Below are 10,132 nucleotides of genomic sequence, written 5' to 3'. Positions count from 1 at the left end.
GTATGTACACAAGTGCAGTGCGTACAGTACATACTAGTAGATACATGCAGTACGTACATATGGTTGCATACGCATGTGCAGTACGTACATATGCACAGTACATTCGTACATGCATAAATAAATGTGTACCTACATACAGTACATATGTACATGTACAGTGCATACATGCAGATGTACATTTAGAGTACATACATACACACGTACATGTACAGTGCATACATACGTACAGCTCATACATCTGTACAGCACATACATATATACTGTACATACATACATACAGCACATACGTACATACATACATACATACATACATACAGTTGTTGGTTACACTTTATTTGAATGCTTGTTATAACACTTCTATAAGACTCATAATTATGACATGATACCCTGTACCACATATACAGTACATACGTACATGTACAGTGCATACATACATACAATATACATCTGTACAGTACATACATACATACACACGTGCATGCGTTAAGTACATACATACATGCAGTACGTACATATTTATGCACGCGCAGTGCGTACACATGTACAGTACATACATAGATATGTACTTACATTCAAATATGCATGCATGCATGCATGCATGCATACATACATACATACATATGTACATGTACAGTACATACATATGTACATGTACAGTGCATACATGCAGATGTACATTTAGAGTACATACATACACACGTACATGTACAGTGCATACATACGTACAGCTCATACATCTGTACAGCACATACATATATATACTGTACATACATACATACAGCACATACGTACATACATACATACATACATACATACAGTTGTTGGTTACACTTTATTTGAATGCTTGTTATAACACTTCTATAAGACTCATAATTATGACATGATACCCTGTACCACATATACAGTACATACGTACATGTACAGTGCATACATACATACAATATACATCTGTACAGTACATACATACATACACACGTGCATGCGTTAAGTACATACATACATGCAGTACGTACATATTTATGCACGCGCAGTGCGTACACATGTACAGTACATACATAGATATGTACTTACATTCAAATATGCATGCATGCATGCATGCATGCATACATACATACATACATATGTACATGTACAGTACATACACACGTACATGTAAAGTATATACGTACATGTACAGCACATACGTACAGTGGGGAGAACAAGTATTTGATACATTGCCAATGGGTTTTTCCATTGGCAGTGTATCAAATACTTGTTCTCCCCACTGTATGTACAGCACATACGTGCATACATACGTACAACACATACTGTACATACATACATACATACATACATACATTTAGCTGTTGGTTACACTTTATTTGAATGCTTGTTATAACACTATTGTAAGACTCATAAATATGACATGATACCCTGTACCACATGTACAGTACATACATATATCCGTACATGTGTAAAGTACATACATACATGCATACGTACAGCACATACATAAATACAATGGAATACAATGGTTACACTTTATTTGAATGCTTACTGAAACACTGTTTCAATAAGACTCATAATTATGACACGATACTTGTACCACATGTAGAGTACATACATACACCTGTACATGTGTAATTTACATACATGTAATGTACATGCGTACAGTACACACATACATACTGTGCATACAATGGAATACAGTTGTTGGTTACACTTTATTTGAATGCTTAACGTAATACTGTTATAAGACTCATAATTATGACATGAGACCTACACCACATTTACAGTACATACATACAGGTTTACATGTAGAGTACATACATACACCTGTACATGTGTAAAGTACATACTGTACATACATACAATATACATCTGTACAGTACATACATACACACGTACACGTGTAAAGTACATACATACATACATACATACATACATGCAGCACATACATACATACATACTGTACATACAATGGAATACAGTTGTTGGTTACACTTTATTTGAATGCTTATTGTAACACTGTTATAAGACTCATAATTATGACATGACACCTGTTATGAATATAGATGAATGTTCATGGTTGTGTTGTTCCGTAAATTCTGTCACTTTTGCTGCAATGTTGACATTGTTTCAAATGTCTTTGGCTTACGACACTTAATGTCATTTTTCATAAGTATTCATTCATTCATGTCCATGACAGGGGTCATGTTGTTTTCGGATAAGTTTGAGTTTTTATAAGAATAAAATCTTTTTTTTTTTTTTTAGACTAGTCCAATTAAAAAAAAACAACAAAACATAATTTTGTTTCAATAATAAAGTCCTAACTTTCTTAATAATATAGACAATTTTTTTCTCTAAATGCTTTAGGGATTACAAATGGCAACTAAGGTGGGCGGGACTTAATGAAAGCTAAATTAGCATGAAAACATACTCGTTGATGTAACAGACAAGCATTTCCAATCTTATCGGAAAAATGCAAGACAGGATGAAACTTATTATGCCTTCACTTCACTTGAGTTTTTCCGTGCCTCGTTCCAGGCGCTGCTGTAGCCTGAGGCAAGTCAGGGGCGGGTGACGGGGATTCAGGGAGAGCCAGGCTGCATTACGGTTCCCGCTCGCAACAATGCCGTAAAAGGGAAGCATTATTTCATCACCGTATGACCATGATGATAATACACTCACCATGCGTGCCCTGGGATAAATGAAAGAATTTTGTGTGATTCATGGGAGCGCCGCACAATCCACTTCATTAGGAACGCCTGGAAAATTCTCAATTTCGAGGCTAGTGGGACACAATATTTGAAAGAAATCACAGAAAGGTCAAAACTGCAGTAGAACTTTTCAGTTATAATCAAATACAAAAATAATGGTATATTTTTTTCTCTGCTGTTTTTCTCTCTGATTGGTTGGCAACCAATTCAGGATGTACCGCCCCTACTGCTCCTAGTTAGCTGGGAATGGCTCCAGCACCCCCGTGAGCCTTGTGAGGATAAGCGGCTCGGAAATGGAATTAATGAATGAATGAATTAATATATATTAGGGCTGTCAAACGATTAATTTTTTTAATCGAGTGAATTACAGCTTAAAAAATAATTAATCGTAATTAACCGCAATTCAAACCATCTCTAAAATACGCCATATTTTTCTGTGAATTATTGTTGGAATGGAAAGATAAGACACTAGACGGATGTATACATTCAACATACGGTACATAAGTACTGTATTTGTTTATTATAACAATAAATCAACAAGATGGCATTTACATTATTAACATTCTCAAAGCGATCCATGGATAGAAAGACTTGTAGTTCTTAAAAGATAAATGTTAGTACAAGTTATAGAAATTTTATATTAAAACCCCTCTTAATGTTTTCGTTTTATTAAAATTTGTAAAATTTTCAATCAAAAAAAAAACAAGTAGCTCGCCATTGTTGACTTCAATAATTACACCATGTTCACTCATTGTGCTGAAAGCCATAAAATCATTTGGACCCAAGCGCCAGCATAGGGCGCCAAACACCAAAAAAAAAGTAACAAGCGGACATTACACTGCTGTCATTTTAATCTGTTTGAGCGGGGCATGTGCGTCAACTGAGTCAAATATTTTAACGTGATTAATTAAAAAAATTAATTACCGCCCGTTAACGTGATAATTTTGACAGCCGTAATATATATATATATATATATATATATATTTGATAGGAACTGTGATTATCATACTGTACTATAACCTATTACATGATCATACACTGCTGGCCAAATGTATTGGCACCCCTGCAATTCTGTCAGATAATGCTCATTTTCTCCCAGAAAATGATTGCAATTTCAAATGCTCGGGCAGTAATATCTTCATTTATTTTGCTTGCAATGAAAAAACCCAAAAGAGAATGGGAAAAAAATTAATCACTATCAATTTACACAAAACTCCAAAAAGGGGCCGGACAAAAGTATTGGCACCCTCAGCCTAATACTTGGTTGCACAACCTATACACAAAATAACTGCGAACAACCGCTTTCGGTATCCATCAGTCAGTTTCTTAGAATGCTCTGCTGGAATTTTAGGCCAGGTCTCTGAGATTTGAAGGGAGCCTTCTCCAAACTGCCATTTTCAGATCTCTCCACAGGTGTTCTATGGGATTCCGGTCTGGACTCATTGCTTGCCACTTTAGATATCTTCAGTGCTTTCTCTCCAACCATTTTCTAATGCTTTTTGAATTTTGGGTCATTGTCCTGCTGGAAGACCCATGACCTCCGAGGGAGACCCAGCTTTCTCACACGGCCCTACATTATGCTGCAAAATTTGTTGGTAGTCTTTAGACTTCATAATGCCATGCACAAGGTAAAGCAGTCCAGTCCCATAGGTAGCAAAGCAACCCCAAAACGTCAGGAAACCTCCACCATGTTTGACTGTGGGGACAGTGTTCTCTTCTCTGAAGGCCTGGTTTTTTTTTTTTCCCCTGTAAACTCTATGTTGATGCCTTTTCCCCAAAAGCTTTACTTTTGTCTGATTTGACAAGAGAACATTCTTCCAAAACGTTTTTGGCTTTCTCAGGTTAAGTTTTAACTCCAGCCTGACTTTTATTTTTTTTTATGTCTCTGGGTCAGAAGTGAGGTCTTCCTGAGTATCCTACCATAGAGTCCCTTTTCATTCAGACGTCGACAGATAGTACGGGTTGACAATGTTGTACCCTACAGGACAGCTTGAACTTGTTTGGATGTTAGTGGAAGTTCTTTTTCCACCATCTGCACAATCTTTCGTTGAAATCTCTCGTCAATTTTTCTTCTACGTCCACATCTCGGGAGTTTAGCCACAGTGCCATGGGCTTTACACTTATTGATGACACTGCGCACGGTAGACACAGGAACATTCAGGGCTTTGGAGATGGACTTGTCGCCTTGAGATTGCCCATGTTTCCTCACAGTTCTGCTTCTCAAGTCCTCAGACAGTTCTTTGGTCTTCTTTGTTTTCTCCATGCTCAATGTGTTACACACAAAGACACAGGACAGATGTTGAGTTAACTTTAATCCGTTTTAACTGGCTGCAAGTGTGATTTAGTTATTACCACCACCTGTTATGTGCCACAGATAAGTAACAGGTGCTGTTAATTCCACAAATTAGCTAAGCATCACATGATTTTTCAAAGGGTGCCAATACCTTTGTCCAGCCCAATTTTTGAGTTTTTTGTAAAATGATAATGATTTTTTTTTCATTCTCTTTTTTGTTTTTTTTTCATTGCAAGCAAAAATAAATAAAGCATTTGTAATTGCAATCATTTTCTGAGAGAAATTGATCATTATCTGACAGAAATGCAGGCGTGACAGTACTTTTGGCTAACACTGTATTTGGCCAAAAAGATGACACAAAAATCTTCAAATTCATACCAGAACAACACTTGAAACATCACCGGTCCAAAGAACATCCTCTAGTGTAGAAAAACATTGTTACCTCTGATTAGTGTAATGGAGCCATGTGGTTATTGCGACGTCACATTGGTGAAACTGAGACAGCCACTGTCGGCATCTCTGGCAAAAACAAAATCAATGTGTAGAAGTTACTCAAGTAAATGTAACGGACTACATGCAACTGGTTACTACCCAACTCTGTGCAATACTGTTTATTGTGGTTAAAACTAAATAAATGAATACCCCATATGTATATTTTTTAATATGTATGGATCACAATTTAGGGTCTGTTCAGGAGTTATACTTAATAATAATAAAACAAGAGAAAAAAAGGAATTTATGACACATTGCAGTTAGTTTATAATAAAAAAACAAATATATATATAAAGAACAGGTTTGAGTGTGTGCACACGATGGCCACTGGGAGGCAGCACTTCGTAGAAAAGCACCTGCTTTGTTACATAAGTGGAAGAAGAAGAACACTTTCTTGAAAGAGTATGTTGCATTTACTTATTATTTTTTAAACAGTCGATGTTTGATTAAACTTGGGTTTGACCGCGTACAAAGAGCACATATCTGTAAGTGTTGATATATCTCTTGTCTATGACCAAAAAAATGTGGTGGCATTTGTTTTATTTGTTCCTATACTGCATTAGAAGAACAAGCTCTTTTCATTCTTTGGCTGTGAATTGGAATGAGTTTATCACTAGTAGCTTTCAATGCGAATGATAAATGAAAACTTCTGAGTGTTTATTCAAACGATGCAGAATTGAATTTTCATTTCACAAGCCCTAAAGTGCAATAAAAAAGAAATTGTAGTATAAAAAAATAGAGCCTCATTTATTTAAGTCCAACAAACAAAAAATTGGCTGACTTGCATAGCAAAAGTCCGCTAGCTTAAATGCTATAAAATGCTAACGTAATTAATTTTTTTTTTTTTTTTTTTTTTTTACAAAGCTCTTAATAAATCGTTCAAACACACATTCCCGCAAAAACTGCTAAAGATACTAAATGAATGAATGCATAAAAAACATTAAAACTCACAACCTTATGTAAGCCTTGACTGGAGGGCAGCTGGATTCAGCTGATGAGTTATGTCATATTCACTGTTGCCAGTAGAGGGCAATGTATCCACCCAAATCAATAAAACTAAATGCAACACTTGCAAAACAAACCATTTCAACGCTACTCTAATAAAACTCTTAATTCTTAACTTGAATAATTCGATTTAAGCAACACTAGGTAACTTTTCAACCTTTGTAAAATATATTTTTACAAATATTTTCATTACATTTGTGTTATGTCAACTTGTTGAACCACACCTCTTTTATATCTTGGGGGGTGGAGTGATGCGTTGGGGGGGTGGCGTTTGTATCACTTTCAATATTATATCAAATTATTATCTTTATAATAAAATAAATTCAATTCAAAATAAATAAAATGAATTAAATTCAAATAAAATAATTTTAAGCAATCTGGTGTGCATCAGAAACTATCTGGTAAACATTAGCGTTATATAGCATTTAAGCTAGCATACTTTTGCCTTGCAAGTTAGCCAGTTGTTGTAAACATTAGCCTTTTAAATAATTTATGCTAGCGGACTTTTGCTACGCAAGTTAGCCAATTGTTGTAAACATTAGCATTGTACAGCATTTAAAGCAACACTAGGGAACTTTTCAACCTTTATGAAATATTTTCATAACGTTTGTGATAATATGTCGACTGACAACTAGCTGAATGACACCTCTTCTATATCTTGAGGGGGTCTGTATCGCTTTCACCGGCACTAATTAACTTTGAGGAGGGTGACAGCAACCCTGCCACACAAAAAAACTACAAATGTGCTGACTGCTTTAGAGCATACGTCACTTCCCCCATTCCCCATTCATTATAATACGTCACTTCCCCCTTTCCCCATTCATTATAAAGTCGATGCGAACGCTTCTGTGTGAATTCTGCAAAGATGGCAGAGCAACAAAAAAGACAAAAAGTTTTGTCTGAGGAGGAAAAAAGGGAGGCTACCAGGATATACAGAACAAACACTGGCCAGGCTTTCACTCGCTGGTGTGACGCCCCCACCCTCAACTGAACTTGTCAGCGCTGACGAGTTAGCCACACGTTTGCTATCTGACATATGCTATTGTTTAGCCACAGCTGGATTCGTGCTGCAACGATTAATCGATAAACTCGAGTAATTCGATTAGAAAAAGTTTTGAATTAAATTTTGCCACTTCGAGTATTTGTTTCATTAAAGTGGCGTTGTAATGGTTTGTTTTATTGATTTGGGTTGATACACTGCCCTCTAGTGACAACAGTGAATATGACATAACTAAGTTCACATGGCTGAATCCAGCTGCTCCCTGTTAAGAGCAAGATAAGCTAAGTTTTTGTTTGAGCTAATGTTTTTAATGCATTTGTAATTTAGTTTATAGGTATATTTAGCCGTTTGAACCATTTGTTAAGAGCATTGTAAAAAAAGTTCACATTTTATAGCATTTAAGCTAGGGGACTTTTGCTATGTAAGTTAGCCAATTGTTCTTTTGTTGTACTTAGATCCTCATTTATTATTTTTTTAATACTGTTTGAGTTTCTGCTCAGGTATTTTAATTTTTTATGTTCCTTATCCGATTACTCGATTTTTCGAACTAGTTCATCGATTAATCGACAACTAAAATAATCGATAGCTGCGGCCCTAAACTGGATTCATTACCTTATTACTATTGATCTTTCACACAGCTGCTGGAAACAGAAATGGTGTTTAATCGCATCTGCAGGCGACCGGGAGATAGATTTTTGATTGATTGACAAACCTGTCAAGTTGTACGGTTTCGGCGTAATTTGTACAAGTGAGCAGTGATTTTTAAATGTGTACACCGTATCTTCAAAATATGTAAGTTTTTCGTGCATCACATTTTTTTTTCTCCGTTCGGATTTTGTCACCGTTTCGGCAGTGAGACAATGTGCGTTACTATGCGTTACTACGTTGGTTGAATGACGCGAGAAAAGTCAGAGACACGGAGAAAGAAGAGCAGGAGTGAGGGAAGAGAGTTGTGACGCTGTTGCAAACGCGATCTTCGGCTAGGTGGCTCCAATATTTCCTGACTGTAGCCGACAGCCTTCAATCTACGCCCACTTGATGCTACACTAGATATCATATGCATATAGGACTAGATGCGAAATGACAAACTCAACGGCATTAGTAAATAACTCCCATCTTAAAGCAGTAGACTTTTTAGGACGGCTCTGTTGTAAAGAACCTTCCTAGCGAACCTAAGTAACTTTTTATCTAAAATACTCCTAAATCGGCAAAATCTTGACTTGAATCTATCTTTAAATGATGAAACAGTTTTCACATGTCGAAAGTAGACAGAAGGGAACTAATGCAAAAACGGGAGCAATTTTAACAACTTTAACGGTTGATTCACAACATTAAATGACTTCCAAACATAGCAAAGGTTACTATGTTTTTTCTGGGAAAAAATAGAAAAAAAAACATGAAAGGTAACACCAGTTACTTTGCCAAGTAACTAATTACTCTTACGTTCAGGTAACTGAGTTACTAACTCAATTACCTTTTGGGAGTAATAATTTGTAACTGTAATTTATTACTTTTTTAAAGTAAGATTAACAACGCTGGTCATAACGATGCAGTCTGCAGGATGAAAAGTGACGAAAGCGGAGATTTTATTCTGCCAATTTGTTGCCAAAGAGAATTTGCCCGCAACTATTGCTGATCACTTCTCAGAATTGGCAAAAGAAATTTTCCCTGACTAAAAGATTGCATAGGTATGTTAATTTTATCAACTGACCTTTTAACGAACTACCTTCAAGTCAAACTGAATTGCGAGCTGAAGTGCAGCCATCACAAGACATGATCAGGCATGAAAATCTCTCACCTTTCGGCGAAATTCGCCGTTTTGAATTCAAAAAGGGCGACCGACATGAATTGCGTAGATCCGAGGAGAAATTCTTTTTTTTGGGGGGGGGGGGGTTTATTTAATTATTATTATTATTATCATCATGTGATTAACTTAGTACGTAAACTGAGCACTTAAGAAATCGGTTCTTTAACAAAGTGACACTTGGACAGTCAGCAAATCCTTCTAGATGATTCGCTGACGAGAAGCAATCATCGGCCCAAACTGCGTTCCATTATTCCAATCGCGCGCACTCTTTACGTGTACATGGAGTGCTTGGAGAGCCTTTGGTTGCATTGCAAAGCTGCGACAACAAAAAGCAGGCCTTATCCAGAGCTGGGCAGACCAGAGCGCAGCATACACACTTGCCTGTATTTGCCAGCAGATTGAATTTGGTGAGTAATGCTCTCAATCGTTTTCATATTTTGCGATATAATAAAGTTACTGCCATTCGTTGCAGCTTGCGTTTAACACTGCAGAGCTAGCCAAATCTCCCGTGAAAAAATAGCTCCCGTTAAATTGGCGTCAAGCTCGTGTATTTAGCGGTAATATTAACGAAGAAACGCACTGTTGAGTCAAATTAAGCGGCATGCTCTCGGATGGAGTGGGACGCCTCGCATCGCTACCGTCGTCCGCCGGAGACACGTTATTTTCGGCTGGGACTTGAACTGACGGCCGGTGTCGGCACAACACCGGCCCGACGAGTGGTGGGAATGACTCTTGCTTCTTAAAGCTTTTTAGAAATACAGGGATCCCTCGTTTTTCGCGGTTAATGGGGACCAGAACCCGCCGCAATAAGTGAAAACCGCGAAGTAGCACCCCCC

At 37.0% G+C, this 10,132-nt stretch overlaps 1 protein-coding gene across 3 annotated transcripts in view; it reads left to right on the top strand.

The window, feature by feature from the left end:
* The first annotated feature begins 5,871 nt into the window (after positions 1 to 5,871).
* The window catches only part of klf12b (Kruppel like factor 12b), a 212,167-nt gene continuing 207,906 nt past the window's right edge, over positions 5,872 to 10,132 (top strand). For 2 of the 3 annotated variants that reach the window (XM_057852546.1, XM_057852544.1), the window contains exon 1: positions 5,874 to 5,969. The gene's annotated coding sequence lies outside the window, so the exon portion shown is untranslated. Of the gene's footprint in view, positions 5,970 to 10,132 lie in introns of all 3 variants that reach the window. The other variant, XM_057852549.1, reaches the window with a different exon arrangement.

This window comes from Corythoichthys intestinalis, chromosome 12 (assembly GCF_030265065.1).
Source record: "Corythoichthys intestinalis isolate RoL2023-P3 chromosome 12, ASM3026506v1, whole genome shotgun sequence".
Taxonomy (NCBI): domain Eukaryota; kingdom Metazoa; phylum Chordata; class Actinopteri; order Syngnathiformes; family Syngnathidae; genus Corythoichthys; species Corythoichthys intestinalis.
This window is presented reverse-complemented; position numbering and strand designations above follow the sequence as displayed.